The 27,820-nt window shown below is 41.8% G+C and overlaps 2 long non-coding RNA genes across 5 annotated transcripts in view; one reads left to right on the top strand and one right to left on the bottom strand.

Moving 5' to 3' along the window:
• LOC138757527 (uncharacterized) overlaps positions 1-19,413 on the bottom strand; it is a 50,801-nt gene extending 31,388 nt beyond the window's left edge. The window contains exon 1 of the long non-coding RNA XR_011353658.1: positions 19,184-19,413. This is a non-coding gene — a long non-coding RNA (uncharacterized lncRNA). The remainder of the gene's footprint in view (positions 1-19,183) is intronic.
• Positions 10,508-12,451, top strand: LOC138757520 (uncharacterized). Of its 4 annotated transcripts, none has more exons than XR_011353655.1 (2): positions 10,508-10,655; positions 11,797-12,451. It is a non-coding gene; the product is annotated as an uncharacterized lncRNA (long non-coding RNA). The 4 variants fall into 4 exon arrangements; XR_011353642.1 differs by having other exon boundaries at positions 11,794-12,451; XR_011353653.1 differs by lacking the exon at positions 10,508-10,655 and adding an exon at positions 10,665-10,883.
• Positions 19,414-27,820: the final 8,407 nt, after the last annotated feature.

Raw genomic sequence — 27,820 nt, 5'->3', positions numbered from 1 at the left:
TTATTAACACTACTGTACACGTACATATTTTTTTAATTAAAAGTACTGTATATATGTTGAGATTATTATTTATTAGAAGTTCATATGTTGAGTATCTTTATTAAAGCTACTCTACATATGTTGAGATTCTTCATTAAAGGTGCATTTGTTAAAAATCTTTTAAAAAAACTTTGAGACCATGCATTGTGGGGCAAATCCAACTTATGTCCAATCTGAAGTACGATCAATCATTCAGTCCCAATTGCGGTCATAAGCTGGGGAGAACCTAAACATGGCAATAAATGCAAATTTGTATTATCCTACCTGACCATCATCTTACATGGAATCAAATTTTAATGAAGATGAAACTATTTGTGTTGCCACACAGGCTGCTTATTTAATATTGAAATACATAAAATGCAGATGCTGGAATCTTGAGCAAACAAATAGATCTTCCAGATGAGCAGAGCTTTTCATACACATCGTCTACCCTAATCACTGTATTCAGTGTACTTGGTGTGGCATTTCAACCCTTGTGAAACAAAATGCAGATTGGGTGATTGCTCTGTCTGTGGTTGTCCGCCCAGTAGCCAAACATTTCAATTCCCCTTACCATTCCCACACAAACCTGTCAGTATTCGGCTTCATCCTCTGCTGGGTAAACTTTCGGAACAACACATCTTGTCCAGGAGGTGCCAGTGTTTGGATCGGGGATGCATCCAGGTAGTCTTCATTCAGGCTATCCCTCTGCTGAAAAAGGGTGTTTGTAATGACAAGCCGCTGTTCTGCGCAGAGCTCCAGCAGGAGGCGCCCATTGTCGTTGCACTTGCCGACGCCATGCTTGCCCAGGATTCCTGGACAGGTTTCTGAGTCTTTGCCGATGCGAGCATTGAAGTCACCAAGGATGACAACCTTGTTGGCTGTAGGGGTGCGTTGAATGAGGTTGCGCAGATCAGTGTAGAACTTGTCCTTTTCTGCTGGTTCCGCCTGGAGGGTAGGAGCATAGACACTGATGAGGGTGATGCGACGCTTGTTTTGAAGGGGGAGTCGCATGGACATGATCCGGTCCAAGTGGCCTGTCGTGAGGTTTTCGAGTTTGGAGGCAATGGAGTTAACATATATAACATAACATAACAATTACAGCACGGAAACAGGCCATTAGGCCCTTCTAGTCCACACCGAACCAAACACCCCTCTCTAGTCCCACCTCCCTGCACAATGCCCATAACCCTCCATCTTCTTCTCATCCATATACCTGTCCAACTTTTTCTTAAATAATACAATTGACTCCGCCGCCACTATTTCTCCCGGAAGCTCATTCCACACGGCTACCACTCTCTGAGTAAAGAAGTTCCCCCTCATGTTACCTCTAAACCTCTGCCCCTTAATTCTTAACTCATGTCCTCTTGTTTTAATCTTTCCTCCTCTTAACGGAAATAGTCTATCCACATCCACTCTGTCTATCCCTTTCATAATCTTAAATACTTCTATCAAATCCCCTCTCAACCTTCTACGCTCCAAAGAATAAAGACCTAATCTGTCCAATCTCTCCCTATACTCTAGATGCTTAAACCCAGGTAACATTCTGGTAAACCTTCTCTGCACTCTCTCCACTCTGTTTATATCCTTCTTATAATTAGGAAACTAGAACTGTTTCCTAGAAATGCACCATTTCATCAGATGCAAGGATCGACAATGAGATAGACAACAGACTCGCCAAGGCAAATAGCGCCTTTGGAAGACTACACAAAAGAGTCTGGAAAAACAACCAACTGAAAAACCTCACAAAGATAAGCGTATACAGAGCTGTTGTCATACCCACACTCCGGTTCGGCTCCGAATCATGGGTCCTCTACCGGCACCACCTACGGCTCCTAGAACGCTTCCACCAGCGTTGTCTCCGCTCCATCCTCAACATCCATTGGAGCGCTTACATCCCTAACGTCGAAGTACTCGAGATGGCAGAGGTCGACAGCATCGAGTCCACGCTGCTGAAGATCCAGCTGCGCTGGATGGGTCACGTCTCCAGAATGGAGGACCATCGCCTTCCCAAGATCGTGTTATATGGCGAGCTCTCCACTGGCCACCGTGACAGAGGTGCACCAAAGAAAAGGTACAAGGACTGCCTAAAGAAATCTCTTGGTGCCTGCCACATTGACCACCGCCAGTGGGCTGATAACGCCTCAAACCGTGCATCTTGGCGCCTCACAGTTTGGCGGGCAGCAACCTCCTTTGAAGAAGACCGCAGAGCCCACCTCACTGACAAAAGGCAAAGGAGGAAAAACCCAACACCCAACCCCAACCAACCAATTTTCCCCTGCAACCGCTGCAATCGTGTCTGCCTGTCCCGCATCGGACTTGTCAGCCACAAACGAGCCTGCAGCTGACGTGGACTTTTTACCCCCTCCATAAATCTTCGTCCGCGAAGCCAAGCCAAAGAATTAGGAAACTAGAACTGCACACAGAACTCCAAATTAGGCCGCACCAACGTCTTATACAATCTCAACATCACCTCCCAACTCCTATATTCCATGCAATGATTGATAAAGGCCAGCATACTAAAAGCCTTCTTCACCACCCTATTCACGTGAGTTTCTACCTTCAGGGAACGATGTACCGTTACTCCTAAATCTTTCTGCTCTTCTGTATTCATCAATGCTCTCCCATTTACCACGTATGTCCTGTTCTGATTCTTCTTACCAAAATGAAGCACCTCACACTTATCAGCATTAAATTCCATCTGCCATTTTTCAGCCCACTTTTCTAAGCAGCCCAAATCCCTCTGCAATCCTTGAAAACCTTCTTCATTATCCACTATTCCACCTATCTTAGTATCGTCTGCATATTTACTAATCCAATTCACCAGCCCATCATCTAGATCATTAATGTATATAACGAACAACAATGGGCCCAATACAGATCCTTGAGGCACACCACTGGTCACCGGCCTCCAACCTGACAGACAATTATCCACTACCACTCTCTGGCCTCTCCCTTTCAGCCAATGTTCAATCCATTTGACTATCTCAAAATTTATACCTAAAGACTGCACCTTCCTAACTAACCTTCCATGTGGTACCTTATCGAAGGCCTTACTGAAGTCCATATAGACAACATCCACTGCGCTACCCTCATCCACATTCCTAGTCACCTCTTCAAAAAATTCAATCAGATTGGTCAAACATGACCTTCCTCCCACAAATCCATGTTGAGTGCTCCTGATCAGACCCTGTCTATCCAGATGCTTATAAGTACTATCTCTAAGAATTTTCTCCATTAATTTACCTACCACAGACGTCAAACTTACAGGCCGATAGTTGCCAGGCTTCCTCCTTGAACCCTTTTTAAATAACGGAACCACATGCGCAATGCGCCAATTCTCCGGCACTATCCCCATATCTAATGACATTTGGAAAATTTCCGCCAGAGCCTCTGCTATTTCCTCCTTCACTTCTCTCAATGTCCTGGGGAAGATCCCGTCTGGTCCCGGAGACTTATCCACCTTTATATTCTTCAAAAGCCCTAAAACTACATCTTTTGTAATCTCTATATTCCCCATATTTACCCAATTTGCTTTTTTTATCTCACATCTCCCAATATCCTTCTCCTTAGTGAATACCGAAGAAAAGAAACTGTTCAATATCTCTCCCATTTCTCTAGGCTCCACACACAGTTTTCCACTCTGATTTTCTAAGGGACCAATTTTGTCTCTAGCTTTCCTTTTACCATTAACATATTTGTAGAACTCTTTTGGATTAGTTTTCACCCTGCTTGCCATAGTTTTCTCGTACCTTCTTTTAGCTTTCCTAATTCCTCTCTTAAGATTCCTCTTACATTCAATGTATCTTTCAAACATCTCCTTAACTCCATGCTTATATCTAATGTACGCCTCCCTTTTTCTTTGAACCAAGTTTCCAATATTCCTTGAAAACCACAGCTCTCTCAAACCTTTTGCCCTTCCTTTTAACCTAACAGGAACATAAAGCTTTTGCACTCTCAAAATCTGATCTTTAAAAGACTTCCATCTCTCTACTACATCCTGCCCATAAAACAAATTGTCCCAATGCACACCCTGCAAGTCCTTTCGCATCTCCTCAAATCTAGCTTTTCCCCAATCAAAAACCTCAACCCTTGGCCCTGACTTCTCTCTTTCCATAATGACATTGAAGCTGATGGCATTATGATCACTGGATCCGAAGTGCTCGCCAACACTAATCTCCGTCACTTGACCCATCCCATTTGCCAACAGTAGATCTAACACTGCTCCTTCTCTGGTTGGCACCTCTACACATTGTTGTAAAAAACTATCTTGCACACATTTCACAAACTCTAACCCATCCAGTCCTTTCACAGAATGTGTTTCCCAATCTATATGTGGAAAATTAAAATCTCCCATAATTACAACCCTGTGCTTATCACAACTATCTACTATCTCCCTACAGATTTGCTCCTCTAGGTCTCGGACCCCTCCGGGTGGTCTATAATACACCCCTACAAGTGTAACCTCTCCTTTCCTATTCCTCAGTTCCACCCAAATAGCTTCCGTGGATGTGCCCTCTCATCTATCCTTCCTAGGCACCGCTGTAATATTTTCCCTGACAAGCAATGCAACCCCACCTCCTCTTGCCCCTCCAACTCTATCACACCTAAAACAATGAAACCCAGGGATATTCAGTTGCCAATCACATCCCTCCTGCAACCATGTCTCACTAATCGCTACCACATCATACTTCCAAGTATCAATCCACACCTTCAGCTCATCCACCTTTTTTACAATACTCCTGGCATTAAAATATATGAATTTCAGAGATTTCCCAATTTTTCATCCGTTTTCCCTCATCTTTAATAACAACATTATTTACTTTTCCTGCCAATTGCCCTTCATCTTCTTCCAGAGCATTTCCCTTCTCTATCACCTGCCCATCCATATTCAAATACTTACTACAAACTTTCTTTGTTTGCATTCTAACCTTCTCCTTACTGCTCTGTACTATTTTGTTCCCTCCCCCCAACCATTCTAGTTTAAAGGATCCTGAGTAGCCCTAGCAAATACCTCTGCCAGGATTCTGGTCCCCCTGGGATTTAAGTGTAACCCGTTCTTACTGTACAGGTCACATCTCCCCAAAAAAGGTCCCAGTTATCCAGAAACTTAAAACCCTGCCCCTTTCTCCACCCCTTCAGCCACGTGTTAATCCTCCACCTCATTCTATTTCTATTCACACTGTCACGTGGCACAGGGAGTAATCCAGAGATTACCCCTTTTGCGGTCCTTCTTTTTAACTCCCTACCTAACTGCCTGTACTCACTTTTTAGGACCTCTTCTCTATTTCTCCCTATGTCATTGGTACCTACATGTACCATGACCTCTGGCTCCTGTCCCTCCCACTTTAGGATATCTGGGACACGAGCAGCAACATCCCGGACCCTGGCACCAGGGAGGCAAACCACCATCCGGTTTTCCTTGCTGCATCCGCAGAATCCCCTATCCGTCCTCTTAACTATGGAGTCTCCTACCACAATTGCCCTCCTCTTCCTTTCCCTCCCTTTCTGAGCTACAGGGGCCGACCTCGTGCCAGAGGCACAGCCACTGTCGCTCCCCCCAACCTTGATGTCCCCCTCAACAGTGCTCAAAGAGGCGTACTTATTGCTGAGGGTTACATTCACAGGGCTCCTCTCTGGCACCTTACGTTTTTTTGTCCTTCTCCTAACAGTTACCCACCTTTCATCCTCCCGTGGCCCTGGCGTGACCACCTGGCTGTAACTCCTGTCTATGACTTCCTCTGTTTCCCTCACCAGCCTGAGGTCATCGAGCTGCAGCTCTAGTTCCCTAACACGGTCCCTGAGAATCTGCAGCTCGACACACCTAGTGCAGATATGGACATCCGGGAGTCTGGAAGACTCCAGGACCTCCCACATCTGGCACTCCCGACAACACACAGCCTTAACACTCATCCCTTACCCCAATGAAGCCTACACCAGATAGGCGTAGTTCATCTATAGGCTTGCCAGACCAGTAGAGCGTGTAACCCGCGCCGCGTTCTTGGAGGCTGCCTACATCTGCAAGGCGGACTTCACTGAGAGTGGCTATGTCGATGTCAAGTCTGAGGAGTTCATGTGCGATGAGGGCAGACCGACGTTCAGGTCGGTGGCTGTCAGCCTTTTCTAGCATGGTTCTGATGTTCCAGCATGCTAGCTTGAGTTTGTGAGCATCTTTTGAGGGAGAGGACGTGGAGGGGGAGGACGTGGACATGTCCTCGGGCCTGCGCAAAGGAGCTTTTAGGTGGAGTGCAGTGTGCGCAGTACTGGCCCCACCCTTTACACCCATGGTTCGTGTGCCGTGGCCAAGCAAGCTGGGACGTGGCAGCGAGGTCCTTGGGTCGTAAGTTTTATATCGGAGTGGCCTTTTCCTATGCAGGTTTCTTACCTGGGCTGGAGGGGCCTGCCTCCCCTCCTAGGTCGGACCATACCAGGTCGTAATCCAACCTGTCAATGGTGGTTGGGGCCTCCGAACGCCATAATCACGCTCCTAAACTGACTCTGAAAGTCAAGGCCTAGGAGGATCGGCGCGCAGAGGCCGTGCATAATTAATAACACTATATATATCATTATTTGTCTAGTGATTTGTCTAGTAGCTATGCTGCCTCATTGAGCGGCGGCCCTGGCCCTGGTCCGGGCAGAGGGTAGGCGGTGGCGGCCCCGCCCCCAGTCCGAGCAGAAGGTAGGCGGCAGTGGCCCCGAACCGGGCAAAGGTGAGGGGGAGGCGGTGGCCCCGGCCTCGGTAGAGTGAGGCAGGCGGAGGCCCCGGTCCGGGCAGAAGTGAGGGGGAGGCGGTGGCCCCGGCCTCGGCAGAGCGAAGTAGGCGGAAGCCCCTGTCTGGGGAGAAAGAAGGAGGCGGCGTCCCCGGTCCGGGCACAGGGAAGGCAGCGGTGGCCCCGCTGTGCATACATGTATATACATCTATATACAGACTCTTAAATTCTGAAGCTCATTGTTTTGGTTCAGAACCATGTGTGATTCATGATAGTATTTCTGCAGAGGTGGATACAGGTGTATTATATCTTTATGTATATATGTATGTGATTATTATTGGCTTTGTATTGTATGTGTGCATGTGTATGCACTGTGGTCTGGAGAAATGTTTCATCTGGTCAGTCAGATGACAATAATGAACTAAAATTGAGAAATGTGAACAACTCATATTTTTCACACAACCATGTATAAAACTACAAAGGGAAAATTATCCCAACAATATGGCACAAAGTGCCTAATCCAGTTTCCTGAGGTATAGGACTTCAACAGGAAATGTATGAACAAACTGCTTCATGAAATTTACAAATAAATACTAACAATTTTTAAAATACACTTTCATGGCTTAATGCATGCTTCTTATCTGTTCACCTTTGGAAGTGGATTGTTGAAATCTCCCATTACTTTAACCATCCTTCAATTAACAACTTTATTTGCTTCACTTCACACATGCAAGCATCCTGGGCAGAAAGGTCTTCTTTAGACTATTAGTAAGGTAGTTTAGTTTTTTTCTGATGAACCCTATCTTAAACTTCAATAATTCCCATTTATAACTTCCCATTTTCATCATCACCCTGAACATCTATTTTGATATTTTCATTTGTTCCAATGTTGAATCTGTATATTGCCTACAGAATTAAATTCCTTTGATAATTCTAAGTCCAGTGTTTGCAACAATTCCTCTCATAATTGCAGGGGTTGGTCATATCTAGTGATTTTGAGTTCTCATGGAAAATTTATGAAGAAAATGGCAATCATATCCAGTTTTAGGGAGCAAAATAAAAGTGTGTGCGTGTGTGCGTGCGTGCGCGTGTGTGCATGTGTGCGTGTGTGTGTGTGCGTGCGTGTGTGTGAGTGCGTGTGTGCATGCGTGTGTGTGTGTGCGTGCGTGTGTGCGTGTGTGTGCATGTGTGTGTGTGTGTGTTGGGGGGGCGGTGTTTGGTCAAGGAGGATGATAGGATGAGAGCAGCTGCACTAATGTGGTAGTGATGATTAGTGCAAGCCTCTTGGTCTTGGTAATTGTTGCTGATGAATATGGTGTTAGGACATGTCCAGCAGGGCCCTTTATACAAAAAAGGAATAAAACACTGAACCAAAATGGTGACAAGCAGAAATGAACAGGTCTGATCCAGTCTGTAAGAATGAATGGGTTATTTAAAGATCAAGAATCTGATATTATAGACTGCAATGTGCCCAGGCATTCTCTTCCCACATACACTCACCTATCCACCTCTGTTCCTTTTCTTTTAAAAATATTTTTATTGAGTTTAATAGAAAAAGCCCTTTATACATGGTCTTCTAATTAATAACATAAATCAAATCATATCTATATATCACACAAAAATAGTAAATCGGAAGTATAACCATCCTTTTCTTTTTCCCTATTTCCCATTGCCTCCCCTAGCCACTCCCTGCTGGTTTCATCAGCCCGTCAACCCTTTCCCATCTCATTCAATCTATTACCAACCAGTCTCTATCCCACCCCTACCTTCCTGTACAAGTATTCACTGACAATCCTTCCACTTCTCACTCAATCCAAATGCAGAGTGGTCCAGTGTTTGTGTTCCAGATTCCAGCTTCTGCAGTCTCTTGCGCCTTTACGACAGGGAGTTAAGATGTGGTGATGCTGTGAAATGGTTTCAGTGATCTCGGCATGGTCATGGTGTTGACATGTTCTGCGATTCTGACTCCGTGAGAGTTGTGTTAAGGTGACACTTTCAAAAACTTTCTGCACTATTCGTTGTTGTGATACAGTGACAAACTGCTGGTGTGTTCCGACATGGTGACAATGTGATTTGATGTTTTGACCCTAATGACGTATTAATGAGATCTGATGAGGGAACATGGTGTTGTGGTATCAATGAGTTCTGGCATGACAAGTCTCTGATCTGCTATCAGTGAGCCTGGGATTGTAATTCTGTGTCAAAGCATTTATGTGTTCTGATACTATGCCACTGACAAGCTAATGCTGCCTTTTTATGTTTTATTTGGCTATCAAATGTTTGTATTTCTTTGATAATGTATAATAAAATTGAATTTTAATATTATAATGATCTGGGGATGTTCTGACTATGATGTACATTGTCCAAAATTATAAAATCATTGTTTTATTTTAGACATACAGCACAGTAACAGGCCCTTTTGGCCAACGAGCTTGTGCCTCCCAATTACATCCAATTGACCTACAACCCCATTACATTTTGAAGGGTGGGAGGAAACCGGAGCACCCAAAGGAAACTCAGACACGGGGAGAACGTGCAAACTCCTTACAGACAGCGTCAGATTTGGATCCAGGTCACTGGCACTGTAACAGCATTGGGTACCTGCTAAGCTAACCGTGATACATGCTATTACTTTATTTATTGGGAAAGTCTGATTCTGATAGGGCCATTTATACTGCTTTGGTAATGCAAATTTATAGCATTGATACTATTCAAATTCTCATTTCAGCTTACATTGATACACAATCTGCTGTGGTTAATATTGTAATACACTACAGGAATATAATTGTGTCATTAAATAATAATTAATCACCAAGGTAATAGTCTATTTTGGATCTGCTGGTGATTGTTTTTCACTTGGTTCTGTAAGTCTAATATTAATATTCAAGATATTTTAATCTCCTTGAGATCAGGCTTTATTTTTAATATTTTTTTTCATGAGGATGTAGCTATATAAATAAATAGAAAAAATACAATCTGGAAAGGGTTTGACAACCAAAAAAATTATAGCATTCTCTTACTGTTGCACAAAATTCATAAAGCAACAGATTTAAAAGTTATCAGGTTCATTCAGCATATTGATATTTCACATTAATTCTCGCTGTCATTTCTGTGATTTCTCTCTGATCGAATGGGACGCTAATCCACATTCAAGGTCCAAAAGATAAAACCCATAAATCTAATGTTAAGGATTTGTTAGACAATTATTAATTAAATAATGAGTTTAATGTACAACATTCCAATCCTCCAAAATTCTTACATCCTGCAGTCAAACAGACACTTCTGTAAAAAAATAAAAAGTACACGTTAATGTTCCCCCGCATGGCAATAGGTAATAAATATAAAATATAGATAATATTCACCATTACCATAGTGCTAGGAATAAAAGTGTTGTCCTAATAGTGTGGACAGGTCTTTTTGTGCTGCTGGAGTAGTTTTTGATGGTAAGAAAGGGAGATTCAAGTGCTTGATAGCCATTGGAAAAAAAAATGCTCTAACTATAGGTCAGGGCTTCCCAAAAGTTTTTGCTCATGGAACCCTTTTGGGGAGCATTTGGAAATCGCGGAATTCCAATCGTCAATTACAGTTTAAAATATTTGGTATATACACAAGGATAGAAAGAAAATAAATAAACTCATCATTCTCCATGTTGAAATCATTTGTTGCCTCTAATTTATATTTAATCAATGGGATGACCTCCAATGTCACAATGGTGGTGGGGGGGCGGGGGGGGGGGTCTCAGCTTGGTAGTTGGCTGAGGTGTCGACTGACAAAAGAAGACCAGTCCGCTGCTGACATCACCTTGGCTGCCACAGATGAGGTGGGCTGGAGTCTGTCCTCCGACTGACATCACAATGGGGAGGTGGGGAGATATTTTCACTCGATGATGATTGGCTGCATGCAGATGAGTGGGCCGCTGATTTAAAGGTGAGGATAGGTCCTGAACTTTGCCCACTGACTGGCTGCGCAGACAGAGGTGATGTCACCCACCATCACTAGTTGGTGATTTGACAGGCGTTAAATTCGCAGGAGTAAACTTTAGAGTTCTCTTGCCTTTTGTTTTGACATCCCATTGTACTGCCACTCTGATGTTTCCTGCTTTGTTTTACCAAAGTTTAACAGAAGCCTGAATAACTGGTCTTCACTTTTGCCCAGGTACATCACTGTGTTCTGCCCTCAATATTGAATACCCTGACTTCAGGTTACTCTCCATCCCTGCTCTGAAGTAATATTGTTCAATCTTTTTCTTTCCATCTGTACCAACTCTTCAGTCTGGCAGTTATAAAACATTGCTTAATTATTTATTCTGATTCTTAGTACAGGGACATTTTGAAAGGGGACATGTTCCCTGCAGCTGATTAAACTTGAATCAACTGATGATGTAATTCATTCCCTTGGCAACACTAACATTCCCCTCTCAGATGCTGTTGGTTAGCTCTCTGTAGTCCACCCCACACAATCTGCAAGACGAGACTAATGTCCTTCTCTTAATCCCAGATCTGATGAAGTGTCACCAACGTGCAACATTAACACTATTTCTTGTTCCACAGTTTCAGTCTGACATGCTGACTCTACTGTGCTCTTTCTGCATAGATTGTTCTATTTTTCCAGAGACTTATGTACCACTGAGTCTTTTATGCCTATTTTCACCCTCGCAACACAGATCAACATCATAGTCAGATTTGTTATTTTCATTCAGACTTGGTCCATACCTCCTCAATTCAGCCCATCTGCCCGCCGATGTCGCAATGGGGCCACAGCCTGATGATTGTTTGCGAGGGCGGGGAGAAGAAACGTCACAATCCCCACATCATTCCACCTGCTAATTAGTCCAGAACCCCATTGTCGGACCCTTTGATGGACAGGCTTAGCCTAGGAGTTGATTGGAGTGGGGGGGAGGAGTGGGAGGTGGGCATTATATAAATTAACGGCTGAGGTGAGCATCAGCAGTGGGGCGCACGTGTCTCCTCCCTCCCCTGCAGCCACCATCTTGTCTTCCCCCTGAAATAAATTGAAAAGACAGAGGTAAAAAATAATTTAATTCTGCTCTCTGTCATTTTTTCAGCAGAATCCCTATGCCTTTCCACGGAACCTCTGGGTTCGGCAGAACCCAGTTTGGGAAATGCTGCTATAGGTGCTGGATTTCAGCCTTCTGTACCTTCTGACCAAAGGTACCAGTGACAAGAGGTTATAATCAGGGTGATAGGATGCTTTATGCTATTCCCTGCCTTCTTAAGACAACGCCTCACAAAGATATCTTTAATAGATTGGAAGTCAGAGCTCATGATGGACTTGGCTATGTTTGCTCTTTTCTGCAGTCTTCTGCATTCCTGAGAACTTGAATTACCAAACCAGGCAGTGATGCCAGTATACTTTCCACATTACACCTGTATAAGTTTGATAGAGTATTTGACAACTTGCCAAATCTAGTCAGATTGCTTAGAAAATAGAGGTGCTGTGTGCCTTCTTCATGGTTGCCTTGATGTGTTGGGTCCAGGAGACGTCCTCCAATATGTAGAGTCACAAGAACTGAAGGTACTATCTCTCTCCACCACCATCCTGTCAATGCAGGCAGATGCATGATGCCTCAATCTCACCTTCCTAAAATCCACAGTAAGATCCTTTAACTTGTTGGCATTGAGAACAAGATTGATGAAGAAACAAATTAATGAAAGTTCAAGGGCTACCTGATGTCTTATCAAATAAAATGTTTTAATTCTTTATCTGTAATTTACTAAGTTATCTTTGTGTCTGTGTACCCTCACAAATTATAGATATATATTATAATGTTTGGAAAATGGAGGGAAAATTTACCCACCAAAAATTGTTGAGTTTGGGATGGATGTGATATTAAATTTAGAAGCACAACTTAACCTTCTCTAACTCAATGATTTTCTGTTGTGATAATGTGGCGGGTTTATCAGTGCAGGGTGAGGGAATAGATTATACAACAAACAACGTAGAACATAGAACAATACGGCAGAGAAATAGACCTTTCAACAAATGATATCCATTTCAAATGTGATGCCAGATTAAACTAAATCTCTTCTGTCTCCTCATGATCCATTCCTTGAATATTTGTGTCTCTAGAAGACTCATAATAGCTATTTATTGTGTCTGCTTCCACGATTGCCCGGGCAGTCCATTCCAGGCACCTATCAATCTCTATGAGCTATTTTGCCATCCACAACTCCTTTGAACTCCTGAATGCATATCCTGTAGTGTTTGACATTTTTAACCTGGGAAAATAATTCTGACCATCTACCCCATCGATGCCTCTCATAATTTTCCAAACTTCCATAAAGTCTTTGCTCAGTCTCTGATGGTCCAAAGAAAACAACCCAAAATTGTCCAACCTTTCCTTATTACTCATTCCCTTTGTTCCAGGCAGTATCCTGATAAGTATCTTTTTCAAAGCCTTCACATCATTTCTTAATGTGATGACCAAAATTGCATACAATATTCCAAAATTGAATATAGTTGCAGAATGAGTTCCTTACTGTTAATGAAGATATGCATGCCATATACTTTCTTAAACATTCTATCTATTTGCATTATGTTGCATATTGCATTGAGGGAACATGCTGCATGTTAATTTCTTCTAAAAACTTCTAGAAGTTTTATTCCACTTTTCTGGGTTCTTGGAACTTCTGTGGCTAGAAGCAGGCAATCCTTGAGGTAACCTTCTGGTAGCATTTTTAGGCCAGGAGGAGAGAAACCCTACACATGTTTGCACCCACTATCAGAGCTCCAGCTCCACCACCCTGAGCCATAATCTCCTTCCAACCTTTCAATCTGGCCTTTCCCATGTGCCTTAGCATGTTGTAATTTCCAACTCATTCACTGGAGAGTAGGTAGAAGAGAAAACACAAAACATGTAACAGTTTGGTATTTCACATTAATATGAAAACAAATTATTTTTCTAAAATAATGGGCATGTGTTCAAACCATACTATTATGTAACATGATTTACATAAGATGCAATTGGGAAAACAGTGTAAAAATTGAAAATAATATCAATGTGGTACTGTAAATGAAGATGAGCAGTTAACGATGCTGCATTTATATTCAAATGTATAATACTCCAATATTGCAACAAAGAAAACCGAGGATCTGATATCTTAAGGCATCACCCAAGCTGACACAGCAGTTACAAGGATATGTTAGCATGTTAATTGAGGTGCAAATTTAGAATTTTAGCATAAATATTTCATGAAAAAAAGTCAATGGAAATATTGTGATATTTTGCCATTGCATATAGATTAGAATATCTTATCAGTGTAAGTTTATTGTAATATTTTCCTTTTGTATGAATTGAAAATGATATAATTCCCTGGTATTGTATATAATGAGATAATACTTGGATAAGATATAGAGGTATCATTGTTTGTTTAAATATTCATTAAATGCTGGCCTTGTCAATGTCCTTCACATTTTTCAATCCATTGATAAAATAATGATAATGTGTCTATCTCATTATGATACTGAACATAGGGAATTATATTTTCCAATGTCATGATAGTAATCGCATGAAGCTACACCACTACATAAGTATCTTCAGACTGTATGGGAGCATCGCTATTGTTTGAAAACATGAAAACAACAATTAAACTCTCATATTATTTCAAAATTTAAAAATGCCTTTTAAGTTGGGGTTGGGAAATGAGTTAAAATATTTTAAGTGAAACTTATCACCCAACTCTGAAATTGCACATTAATATAATATAGCATCCTGTCTATATCCAGTTGTAACCGACAACAATATTCTGCACTATCCACACCTCCAACCTTCATGTCACCTGTAAGGTACAAGTTTGAAAAATTAACATCCAAATTCAAGGACAGTTTCTTCCCTGAAGTGAACAGCCTCATACTTATCTGGATTGAACTCCATCTGTCACTTTTCCACCCACCTCTATATCTTCTTGTAACCATTGACAACCTTCAACTCCATCCACAACTCCTCCTTTGTGCTATCTGCAAACTTACTGACCCATCCTTCCACCTCTTCATCCAGGTCATTTATAAAAATCACAAAGAGGTGGGATCTCAGAACAGATCCTTGATGCACTCCACTAGTGACCGACCTCCAGGCTAAATACTTTTCCTTCAACTACTACTCTCTGTTTTCTTCCAGCAAGCCAATTTTTTTTATCCACACACCCAAGGTTCCACTGATCCCATGCCTAATGACTTCTTGGATGAGTCTCTCATGAGGGACCTTGTCAAATGCCTTCCATGCAGACCATATCTACCACCCTACCCTCAACAATTTCTTTTGTTACTTCCTCAAAAAAGCTCAATTAGGCTCGTGCAGCACGACCTTCCCCTTACAAAGCCATGCTGACTCTCCTTGAGTAGACTGTACTTCTCCAAATACTCATAGATCCTAATCAAGAATCTTCTCCAATAGTTTACACACCACTGACATAAGACTCATTGGTCTAAAATTCCAAGCATTCTCCTAATTATCTTTTATAAAGAAGGGGACTACATTTGCCATTTTCCAATCCTCTGCAGCCAAAGAGGAATTAAAGATCACAGCTACTGCCCCTGCTATTTCTTCTCCCACTTCCCATAGCATCTGGCCCTGGGGACTTATCAATATTGATATTTTTAAGAAGATTTAACACTTCTTCTTTGTTAATCTCCACATTGTGCACCACACAACCTGTTCCATGTTACCTATTCCCCACAATTCCTCTCTCACAGAGGCAAGAAGCCCTTACAGCTTGCTCTTTACAGACCTTAAACCATTTTGCACAGCTCAGGTGCTTCTTGTCTCACCCTCTTCTCCTCCAAAGACAAAAAAGCACAAAAGATTATCAAGAACTATTATAATTGCCTATCACAAAGGGTGGGGCAGGCTGAGGCACATTACCTATGAAAGAAAAAGAAAAGATTGATCGATGACCTGATAAGTGAATAGAGAGTGAGTTACACATAGGTAAGGGAGAAAATATTTAAAAGATTCATTCACTTTAGTGGATCAATCAAATCACAATTCATTAGCAGGAACAAATAAAAGTGAAGCAGGCACAAGCGGAGTGGCCATTGATGGACTGCCACTGTGGAAGTGGCCCAGTGTAAGAGTTTTCATGGTGGAAGATATGGCAGTGAGATGCTCCTCCTGTAGGAAGTGGGAATTCATAGAACCTGATGGTTTATTTGATGATTACACCTACAAGAAGTGCATCCAACTCCAGGATCCTAAAAGACTGTATTAAGGAACTGGTGCTGGATGAACTAAGGGTCATTGGGAGACTGAGCTTTTGAACAGGTGTTTACTCCCAGAGTGCAGCATCCAGCTAGTAGAGAGCTCTCCACCCCCCCCCCCCCCCCCCCAACGATGTTTGGAATGAAGACACTTTTCCCCTGTGCTCCACAGTTTTAAATTTGTAATTAAACAATTTACATGTACTTAAAGTGCACATTCCATATTTTATTCAAGAATATTGGTATACATTTTGGTTTGACCATGTAGAAATTACAGCACTTTTTATACATAGTTCTCCCATTTCAGGGCACCATAATGTTTTGGACATTTGGCTTCACAGGTATTTGTGAGCTCTCAGGTATGCTTAATTGCTTCATGGGTGCAGGTAAAAGAGAGCTAGACTTGCTGCAAAGCTTTTGATCACCATTGCAGTCTGTAGTTGCCATTTTTTAATGAGGTCCAGAGTTGTGCCCATGAAAGTCAAAGAAGCCATTACGAGGCTGAAAAACAAAAATTAACCTCAGGAGCACCAAAATCAAGAGTTTGGAACATCATTAAGAAGAAAGAGCGAACTGGTGAGCTCAGTAATCACAAAGGATTGAACTTCCAAGGAAGACCCTCCACTGCTACTGACAGAAGAATTCTCATCATAATGAAGAAAAATCTCCAAAGCTGGTCTGACAGATCAGAAACACTCATCAGGAGGCAGTTGTGGATGAGTCAGTGACTGCTGTCTGCAGAAGACTTCATGAATGGAAATACAGAGGCTATGCTGAAAGATGCAAACCATAGAAACAGGATGGCCAGATTACAGTTTGCTAAGACATATATAAAAGAGCCTACAGAATTATAGACAATAGGTGTAGGAGTAGGCCATTCAGCCCTTTGAGCCAGCACCACCATTCACTGTGATCATAGCTGATCATCCGCAATCAGTGCCCCATTCCTGCCTTGTCCCCATATCCCTTCACTCTGCTATTTTCTGCACAAAAGTCTTGTAGACAGATGAGACCAAAACTAACCTGTATCCAAGTGAAGGCAAGAGAAAAGTTTGGAAGCGTAAAGTAAGTGTCCAAGTTCCAAAGCATACTACCTCATCTGTAAAATATTTTGGTGGAGGTGTTATGGCTTGGGCATGCATGGCATTAGTAGGTACTGTGCACTTATCTTCATTGATGATATAAATGTTGATGACAGTAGTACATTAAATTCTGAAATGGATAGAAACATCTTGTCTGCTCAAGTTCAAGTAACTGCCTCCAAACTCATTGAATGGTCCTTCATCCTACAGCAAGTTAATGATCCCAAACATACTGGTAAAGCAACAAAGGAGTTTTTTAAAGCTAAAAACTGGAAAATTTCTGAATGCCCAAGTCAGTCACCTGATCTAAATCCATAATGCCTGCCTTCCAAATGCTGAAGAGAAAACCTAAGGGGACAAACTCCTGAAACAAGCAGGAGCTGAAGATGGCAGCAGTTGAGGCCTGGTAGAGAATCACCAGAGAAGATATTTAGCACCTGCTGATGTCTATGAACCATAGACTTCCGGCAGTCATTGCATGCAAGGGTATCCAACAAAGTACTAAACATGACTACTTTAATATACATACCATTACTCTGTCTCAAACATTATTGAAACGAGGGGACTATGTATAAAAAGTTCTGTAACTGCTACACGGTCAAACCATATTGTACACAAATATGCTTTAATAAAATCTGGCATGTGCGCCTAAATCACGTGAATTCTTTGATTGCAAATTCAAAACTGTGGAGCAGAGGGGAAAATAAAGGAAAAATATGTCTTTGTCCCAATCATTATGGAGAGCACTGTAGATGGGTGAACACCAAGAAAGATAAAGGGAGAAAGAAGTCAGTTCAGAGTCTCTCTGTGGTCATACCCCTCAGCAACAATTCTTGCCCTTTGGATACTACTGAAGAGGATGACCTATCTGGGAAAGGCTGTAGCTAGACCAATATCATTGTGGTCAGGTCTGAGCTTCAGATGGGAAGGGTGAAGTCAGGCAGTGAGATAGTCATAGGGCACTCGATGGTTAGGAGAACAGATAAGAGATTCTGCAGCCACAAACTAGGATAGTGTGTAACATCTTGGGTTTTCGGATCCAGGATGTCTATGAGGGGTTGCAGAATATTCTTAAAGGGAAGGGTGAGTAGCCAGAGGTTGTGGTGCAAATAGGTACAAATGTCATAGACTGAACTGGGGTAGAAGTCCTGCAAAGCAAGTTAGGGAGTTAAGGAAGAGGCTAAAGAGCAGGACCTCCAAGATGGTCATCATTGGATTACTTTGGATTACTCCTGGTGCCACAAGCTAAGTAATGTCAACAGCAATATACCACAGACAAATGAGTGGTGCAGATGAAAGGGTTTCAAACTGTTGAATCATTGGAACCTTTTCTGGGGAAGGGGTGACCTGTACAAGGGGGGCAGGCTGCACCTTAACTGAAGGGGAACCAATATCCTGGCAGGAAGGATCGCTAATGCTGTTGGGGAGGGGGAATTCATAAGTGGGAAACAAAGTGAAGAGGGAGAGGAAGAGGTGATTGGTGCACAAGTGGAGCCCATTGGGACCTGGAATCCTTGTGCAGGAAAGCTTGAAGGTAAATTTGAGGAAGTCAAATTCAATGCTGGCATTCATTTAAAGAGGAATAGAATATAAGAGCAAGGATGTGATGCTGAAGCTTGAAATAACACTAATGAGAACTCACTTGGAATATTGTGAGCAGTTTTGGGCTCCTCATTTAAGAAAGGATGTGGGGGCATTAGAAAGGGTTCAGAGGAGATTCACAAGGATGACTGGGAATGAAAAGATTGTCATATGAGGAACATTTGATGGCTCTTGGTCTGTGCTTGTTGGAATTTAAGAGAATGAAGAGGATCTGATTAACATTTCGAATATTGTAAGTATTACGGAGTCCAGAGGACCCCAAAAACCTGCAGCAATAGATATGCTCCACAACACAGGGTTACTTAAACAAAATTTGTTTTTAATTATAATTGAACAAGAAAACAGAATTAAGCTTTAACTTATTACTTAACCTACCTAACCTACTTAATCCCCCTCTAATACTAAGCGCAGGTATGTGTAATGTATATTTAAGATTAGAAAAGTTATTTGGATCACAGTGAAATCTCACTGGTTGCAGGCAATTCTTGTACTGTGCACAGAAGTTAGCATTAACAAAGTTCACCAGGGTTTGGTGTTTAACAGGCAAATGATTACCTCTCAGGAGGGTTCTTGCTGGTTTTCAGAGAGAGAGAGATTCCTTTCCCAGGACATCCACAACTGATTCCTTTCCAATCAGTCTTGCTGATGAAACTTACCCCCTTCAGGGTTCTCTAAATGATCCCCTTTCCTTCAGACTACCAATCTTCTTCGTTGACCAGGCAGTCTTCCAAAGTTTGCCAGCTTGTCCCTCTGGAACTGATTTCTGTGTCTCTCCTCTCTGTTTCACTCCCTCCCCCTCTGAGTGCAAAACTCTTCTCTGTCTGCAAAAATCACATGCTCTCCCAGGCAAGCTGTATTCTGCAACTTTGTTGCTTTCTGGAAGAAGCATTCTGCAAAAGTCCTGCAAAGATAGTGTTTTAAAATATTTGTGTGCAACCTGCTTTAACAATTCCTCCCAAGCCACCTCTAAATACTCTGTCACAAAAGGCATGGATAGTAAATGTAGAAACATTTACCACGTTGGCAGGCTGCACCAAAGGAAAACACAGACACAATACTTTTTGGGGCAACACAGCTTTATTCCACTCATAAAAATCTAGTTGGTTGCTAGCTGTGCTTACAGTGATCCCAGGGCGAGAGAGAGAAAGAGAGCACACGGTCGGGACCTCAACTTTATACCATGGGCCCTCTGGGCCCACCTGGTGGTCAGATGTCATTAGGCCAGATGCCATGTCTCTAGGCCACCTGTTGGCTGAGTGATGCACTGCAGCATATCATCACAGTGGGAGAGACTAGGAAAGAGGGCACAACTTCAGGATTGAAGGACTGTTACTTAGAACAGAGATTCTGAGAAATTTCACAGTGAATTGTGGAATTTGTTGCCACAAGTGGTTGTGAAGGCAAAGTCATTGGGTGTATTTAAGGCAGAGATTGATTGGTTCTTGATTAACCTGGACATCATAGGTAGTGGTGAGAAGGCCAGGCAGGGGGGTTGAATGGGGAAATGGATCAGCTCTTGATTAAATGGCAGGGCAGGCACAATGGGCTTAATAGCGTCCTTCTGCTCCTAAATCTTATGATCTTATGGTCTGTCCCAATATGTTCATTGTGACACAATCCAAATGTAGGCGTTAAGGAAAAATATCTTTATATATTTTATCCTTTAAAACAGATTAGATTTAAAATGTTTGTGGGAAACCTTAGCTTGGTTCTGTTGGACCATAGTGAAGAAAAATCCCCAAACCCCTGTGTGACACATCCGTAACACTCTTCAGCAGGCATGCGTAAATTTGTCAATGACTACTGTCATGAACAGAAATATAGAGGCAACACTACAAGATGCAAACCACGAGTTAGCCACAGAAACAGGATGGCCAGGTTACAGTTGGCTAGGAAGTATTTAGAGACCCCGTAGAATTTTGGAAAAAGTCTTGTGGACGGATGAGATCAGAGTGACAGCAGGAGCAAAGTGCAGAGGTGTAAAGGAACTGCCCCAAATCCAAAACAAACCACCTCATCTGTTACACAGGGGAGGTGGGGAGGTTGATGTTATGTCCTGAGCGTGTATGGCTGCCACAAGTATTGGCGGACTGATCTTCATTCATACAGCTAATGGCAGTAGCAAAATTAATTCTGAGGTGTATAGAACATCCTATCTGCTTAAGTTCGAGCAAATGCCTCAAAACTTCATCCTGCAGCAAGACAATGATCCCAAACATACTGTTAAACAATAGAGGAGTTTTACAAAGCTAAAAACTGGAATATTCCTTAATGGCCAAGTCAGTCACCCGATCTAAATTCAATTGAGGATTCCTTCCGTATGCTGAAGAGAAAGCATAAGGGGTCAAACCCGTGAGACAAGCAGAAGCTGAAGATGGCTGCAATAGAAGCCCAGCAGAGCATTACCAGAGAAGATATTCCACACCTGGCTATGTCTATGAATCACAGACTTCAAGCAGTCATTGAAAGGGATATGCAATAAAGTACTAAACATCACTAATGTTATGAACTGCATGTAACGAGCAGCAATAGGCAGTGAACCAGACAGTGTTTAATTTTAAAACACTAATTTTATTTCTAACTATTGTCTTAAACTTTTAAACTAGCCTTAACACTAGATCTATTTCCAACTATGCGCATATGTGTGTGTGTGTGTGTGTGTGTGTGTGTGTGTGTGTGTGTGTGTGTGTGTGTGATATACCCAAATTATTACAGTCCAGGCTAAAATCTAGAAAGTTACTTCAAAGTTCACTCTTTCAAATTCAGGTTGAAGTGTAGGCCTTTGAAAATTTAAGCCCAGAATTGATGTTGAACTGATGGGAAGACTGGAGTTGTTACTGCTACAGACTCACGAATTCTCCTTGCGTTGCCTTTGAAGAAATGTCCATCTACACGAGCTGTTGTTATAACACTCCTGGCCCTTTTGTAGGCAAGACTTGAACTGGACGGCCTCCACCAAGCTTCCAAGACCCTGGCATGAATCTCTCCAAGTAACTTCACTGGTAGTCACACTTAAAATGAAGCAGTCTCTCCAAGTGACCTCCACTGTTAGTCACAATCAAAAATGAAGCATTTGCTTCCCAAAAGACCCTCCTGGCACAGGTCAATCCAATGAAAAGGGCCAGTCATTCACAGAGCATGGTTTGCTCTAAACTCCACAGAGTAGCTGGCCACAAGAGCTGCTTCAAAAAGCTGTTTTCTCTTCAGAAGTCAGGATGGTTCTACCTTACAAAATTACAATGTCTTTGTAAATGTATTGAATTCTGGAAGACTGACAAGCCTGCCCTCAATTCTTCCAATGTTTCAAATTATCACTGGGCTGTAACTTGTGATGTGCTTGTGTAAAATTTTAAATGTTAACTGTGACCATTCAGTCCCTCCTGTCTATACTAACCCTTACAGTGATAATCCCATTTTACTAAAATGGGAACTCATAATACCTCCTCCCAACAATACAATTTTGAGCTGTAAGAGAAAAATGTTTAACTATAATCTACAACATTAAATAATACCTTCACTATTATTACATAATTCTTTGGTTTGGCTTCGCGGACGAAGATTTATGAAGGGGTAAATGTCCACGTCAGCGCTAGCTTGAGTTTGTGAGCATCTTTTGAGGGGGAGGACGTGGAGGGGGAGGACGTGGACCTGTCCTCGGGCCTGCGCAAAGGAGCTTTTAGGTGGAGTGCAGTGCGCGCAGTACTGGCCCCACCCTTTACACCCATGGTTCGTGTGCCGTGGCCAAGCAAGCTGGCATGTGGCAGCGAGGTCCTTGGGTCGTAGGTTTTATATCAGAGTGGCCTTCTCCTATGGAGGTTTCTTACCTGGGCTGGAGGGGCCTGCCTCCCCTCCTAGGTCGGACCATACTGCCCGGACTGGGGCCGAGGCCGCCACTGCTTTCCCTGTGCCCGGTCCGGGGCCGCCACCTCCTACTTTCTGCCCGGACAAGGGGCCGCCGCCTGCCTCACTCGACCAAGGCCGGGGCCGCTGCCTCCCCTTCGCTCTTGCCCGGTTCGGGGCCGCCGCCACCTACCCTCTGCCTGGACCGGGGCTGGGGCCACCGCTGCTTTCCCTGTGCCCGGACCGGGGCCGCCGCCTCCTTATTTCTGCCTGGACTGGGGCCTCCGCCTGCCTCACTCGACCGAGGCCGGGGCCGCCGCTTCCCCTTCGCTCTTGCCCGGATCGGGGCTGCCGTCATAATATAATACAGACAAATCACATTCATTTTGAAGCTTATATAACCAATAATTTTTATCTTGCAGTGAAACATTTCAAACTTAACATCTTGAAAAGCAATCAGCAATTACGTTACTTTTGCCTTTAATGTAAGTTATCATTAAATCATATTCTTGGAGAATTAAACTCTAGTTTAATAATCAATTTTTGTTTTTATCTTTCTAAAGAACACCAAGGGATTATTGTCAATATATCCAATAATTGGTCTCTGAGCTGTGCAGATATAAACATTGAAGTACTGCAAGGGACAATAGTTCTTTTTCTATGATAAATTATTTTTTTGATATTCATTGAATTTCTTTGAAAAGTAAGCCACTGGATGATCGATACCATCATAATCATTGTTTTGGAATAACACTACGACTCAGATCCACGGCTAAAGAAAATGGTTTGTCCAAGTCAGGAGATTTTGTAACAGCGTTATAGCATAATATCTCCTTTAGATTTTATAAAGCTCTCTGACAAGATTTTGTCCACACAAATTTCTTCCCCTTCTTCAGAAGACTGGTTAAAGGAAGAGCAATTTCTGCAAAATTCGTGAAAAACTTCCTATAATATCTGATCATTCCCAAAAACCTTCACACTTCTTTCTTGCCATTGGGAATAGGGAATTCACAAATTGCCTGATTTGGACAAACCATTTTCTTTAGCCATAGGGGAGCTCACCCTGCAAGTTGAAGCTCTTCTATCATCGGTGGAGCTCAGGCTGTTAATACTGTGGAAGGTAAATTCTGGCAACTTGCCATGGAACCACCAGCATTTCATTGTATTTATGCTCCATTGTTTTGAAAACATATTTAGAGGATGGAAGCAAGCATTTAATGAAATTATATTTCAGAGCAGTAAGTTAATATAAAGTTAAAGCAGTCAAAACTTTCAGTGGTGACATGCTGCTTTGATTGCATTAGATTGAAACTATCATGTATGAAAGGAAAATTGTTTTTAGGTTTAGAATATTTCTTAAAGTCAACGGATATTTCATATCACAAATTCAATAAAGTTTTATTTTTAGTCTACTGTAGGACATTTCTCATTTAAAATGTACATTATCCTACAAATGTCAATGAATAAGCAAGTCATACAAATGGATTAAGTCACAATGATAATTTTGTAAGGTGACATCATCATAACGTGTTCCTTGTTTTTAGAACCTCTGGTCCATTTTTTCATTTTTCTCCTGTTCCAAGGACTGAACCAATAATGAAATATGGAAAAGGAACCTTGTATAATGTTTATAAATGGAGAAAAATATTTTATAAATACTCGCTACTCTGGATGCACCTCACAAATCGGCAACAGCTGTCATTAAAAGGAAACCAGAAGGCTGAGTAACAGGGCTAATGGTCGGTTACTTAAGACTGTGGATGAACAGAGGGACCTTGGGGTCCAAATCCATATACATCCCTCAAAGTCGCTACATGAGTTGATAGGATAATTAAGAAGGCCTATGGGATGCTGGGATTCATTAATAAGGGGATTGATTTCAAGAGTCGAGGGGTCTTGTTGCAATTCTACATATCTCTGGTGAGATTACACTTACTGTATTGTGTTCCATTCTGGTCACCTCATTGTAGAAAGGATGTGGAAACTATGGAGAGGGTACAGAGGAGACTTACCAAGATGTTATCTGGTTTGGAAAATAAGTCTTATGACCCAAGGTTAGCAGAGCTGAGACTTTTCTCTTTGAAACACAGAAGGATGAGAGGAGACTTAATGGAAGTCTACAAAGTTATGAGAGGAATAGATAGGGTGGACAACCAGTGCCTTTTTTCCCAGGGCAGGAATAGAAAACACCAGAGGACATTATAAAAAGTGAAGGGAGGGAAGTTTATGGGAAACATCGGAGGTAAGTTTTTACACAGAGAGTTGCAGGTGCCTGGAATGCCTTGCCAGATGTGTTGGTGGAGGCTGAAACATTAGGGGCATTTAAGATATTCTAGACAGGCATATGGATGGAAGAAAAATAGAGGGTTATGGGGTAAGAAGGGTTTGTACTTTTTTTAGGAATATATGGGCCAGCACATTGAGGGCAAAAAGGCCTGCTGTAGTGTTCTAATATTGTGTTTTTATACTGCAAATGCCTTGTGATGCATTATAATATTTAAACTATAATACTGCACATTGCACCTCAGTAAAGATCTGATAAATCAAGCAAGACACAGTATTGTGTTTCATTTTGGTACCAATGACATAGGCAGGAGTGGGGTAGAATTCCTGCTAAGCAAGTTTATGGAGTGAATAAAGAGGCTGAAAAGCAGGATCATCAAGATAGTAATTGTAATGAGAGTGATCATGGTTGCAATGCAACTAGCAATGTCTTAAGGATTATAGCTCCCATTTGATTAGACTTGGCTGACAAAAAGGAGTTGACACAAAGCAAGAGTCAGTATGCAAGATCTGTAATGGAGGCTTGCAGCCTCATGGCATGCCTCGTGTGCTGTTTACAACAACCTTAAAGTAAAGAACCTTTTCCTTCATCCATGTGTTGTCTAAGAACTCACACATATGAATAAAAGATGAAACATAGTGTCAGAAGTGGGATCAAAGAAATACTTGGAAAGGTAAAATCTAAAGTCAGCAACTTATCAGTGAAGAGAAGCTAAAAATGAGAAAAAAACAATGAGAAAAAACATCTTGGATGGATGGCCCAACATGAAGGAGGACTGCTCCATTGATGTTTCAGAGTACTGGAACTGCAGGGCAGAATTATCAGTGGTTGAAAACATCATCTACAAAGGAAGTAAAATCCTTATCCCAAAGAGTCTGAATAAAGAGATGCTAAAATGGATCCATGGAGACATCTCGGAATGGAAAATGTCAAACAGCATGAGAGGTGATGTACTGGCCAAGAATCAACAATGATATAACAAATCAAGTGTCAAACTGAACATTATGCTGGAAATATCAAGCAAGTCATCCTGCAGAACCATTAAAGCCACACCCAGCACCATATGGTCCTTATCAGAAGGTAGACACTGACCTATTCAAATGACAAGAGAAGGACTATTACTCCCTGTATCCAGAGGTTTTATAAACTGAACACCACCACTGAAGATGCTGTAATAACAGTAATGAAGCAATATTCTCCAGACATGCCATGACAAGTGAGGACTTCACAGACAATGGACCCCAGTTTTGCAATTTAAAGTTCCAACAGTTTGCCAAAGAGTGGGACTTTGTACACACCACGTCAAATCCTCATTTTCCACAGTCTAATAATCCAGTGGAAAAATCAGTACAGACAGTGAAAAGACTGATGAACAAAGCAAAAGACAGTGGAACAGACTTCTACCAGAACATGCTAGTATACCGCACAACACCTCTCGTGTGTGGTATGTCACCAGCACAGCTCCTTATGGGATATTGGCTAAGATAAAACCTACCCATTCAGGAGAACCTCCTAAAAAACAAGAGGGGGAGAAAGTGAGGAAATTCAAAGAATAACAGAAAGAAAAGCAAAAGGATTACTCTGGCAGAAAAACAAAAAACCTACCGGAACTCTACACTGGTGACCAAGTAAGGCTAAAAGAGAAAACAAACTTATGGACTCAGAGGAAACTGTCCTTGGTGAAATCCAACCAAGATCATACACCATTCAGACAGATGAAAGTGCTGTTCCGTGAAGAAATCGTTGAGATCTTCAAATGGGACCAGCCACAACAGATGGAAAGATGGATACTGTTGAACAACCTGAACACACAGATGAGATGACATCGCCTGAGGCAACAACTCAGATTCAAGGACAATCAATCAGGAGATCATCAAGACACATGAATTCTCCTAAGACTCATTGAGCAAATTTTAAAGACTCCTGTTCTAGAATGAAGTAGTGCTATTTTATTCACTCTTCAAGTTTTAGTGAATGTAAATGTGAACACACAAAACAAGTTTAAAAAATGTTAACAATCTTGATAATAATGAAAATATAAGTTCTTGGTGTTAAAGTTAAAATTGCAGAGTTATAGAAAGAAAACATGTTAGTTAAAAGTAAGCTACTTTTGTTTTAAGGAAGATGTAATGGTAGCGATCATGGTTGCAAAGCAACTAGCAATGCCTGAAGGATTATAGCTCCCGTATGATTAGACCTGGCTGTCAACAGGTGGCTGACACACAGTATGTAAGATCTGCAGTGGAGGCTTGCAGCCTCATGGCATGCCTCATGTGCTGTTTACAACAAGTTTAAAGTAAAGAACCTTTTCCTTCATCCATAAAAACTCACACATATGAATATAAGATGAAACAGTAATATATAGATTACTCTTACTGCCATGAGCTAGGGAAGGTCAGAATAGGAAGATAGCACAGACAAATGAGTGGCTGAGGGGATGGTGCAGGGGTTAGGGTTTCATATTCTTGGATCATTGGAAACTTTTCCAGTGATAGACATTACAACCAGACACTGTGAAAGTTAACATAAACGTATTTGGAACGTGTGATGCCTGAGAATGTTATTAAAAAGCAGGATATTCAGCCTAACATACCCATGCCAACTAAGTTACCTACCTGGGCTAGTCCCATATACTGCATTTGGTCCATATCTCTCTAATCCTTTCTTATCTATGCATCTATCTACATGATTTTGAAATGTTGCAATTTTGCCTACCTTTATTTCTTCACATACCTGCCACACTCTGTGGGGAAAAAAATGTTCCTGAAGCACACTTTAAATTTTCTCCTCTCACCTTAAACCTAGTTTTAGATATCCCTATCTTGGAAAAAGACAGAGATCATTCACTTTTATCCATGCCCAGGACCAGTGCTAGGAATTGTGGGGCCCAATTAGAAAATTGATAGCGGGGCCTCTACTCTACAAAAGTCAAAATTGATGTTTTATATTTCATGTAATATGCCAGTCTTAGCCAAAAGCATTAAATGCTTGATATACTAAATATTGAAAGACAATATGAAAGTTTTAATTTTTTAATACAATTTCAGACAATTACAGACATATTGATT

The sequence above is a fragment of the Narcine bancroftii genome, chromosome 1 (assembly GCF_036971445.1).
Source record: "Narcine bancroftii isolate sNarBan1 chromosome 1, sNarBan1.hap1, whole genome shotgun sequence".
NCBI classification, from domain to species: Eukaryota; Metazoa; Chordata; class Chondrichthyes; order Torpediniformes; family Narcinidae; genus Narcine; species Narcine bancroftii.
The sequence above is the reverse complement of the archived record's forward strand: the minus strand, read 5'-3'. Positions and strand labels throughout refer to the sequence as shown.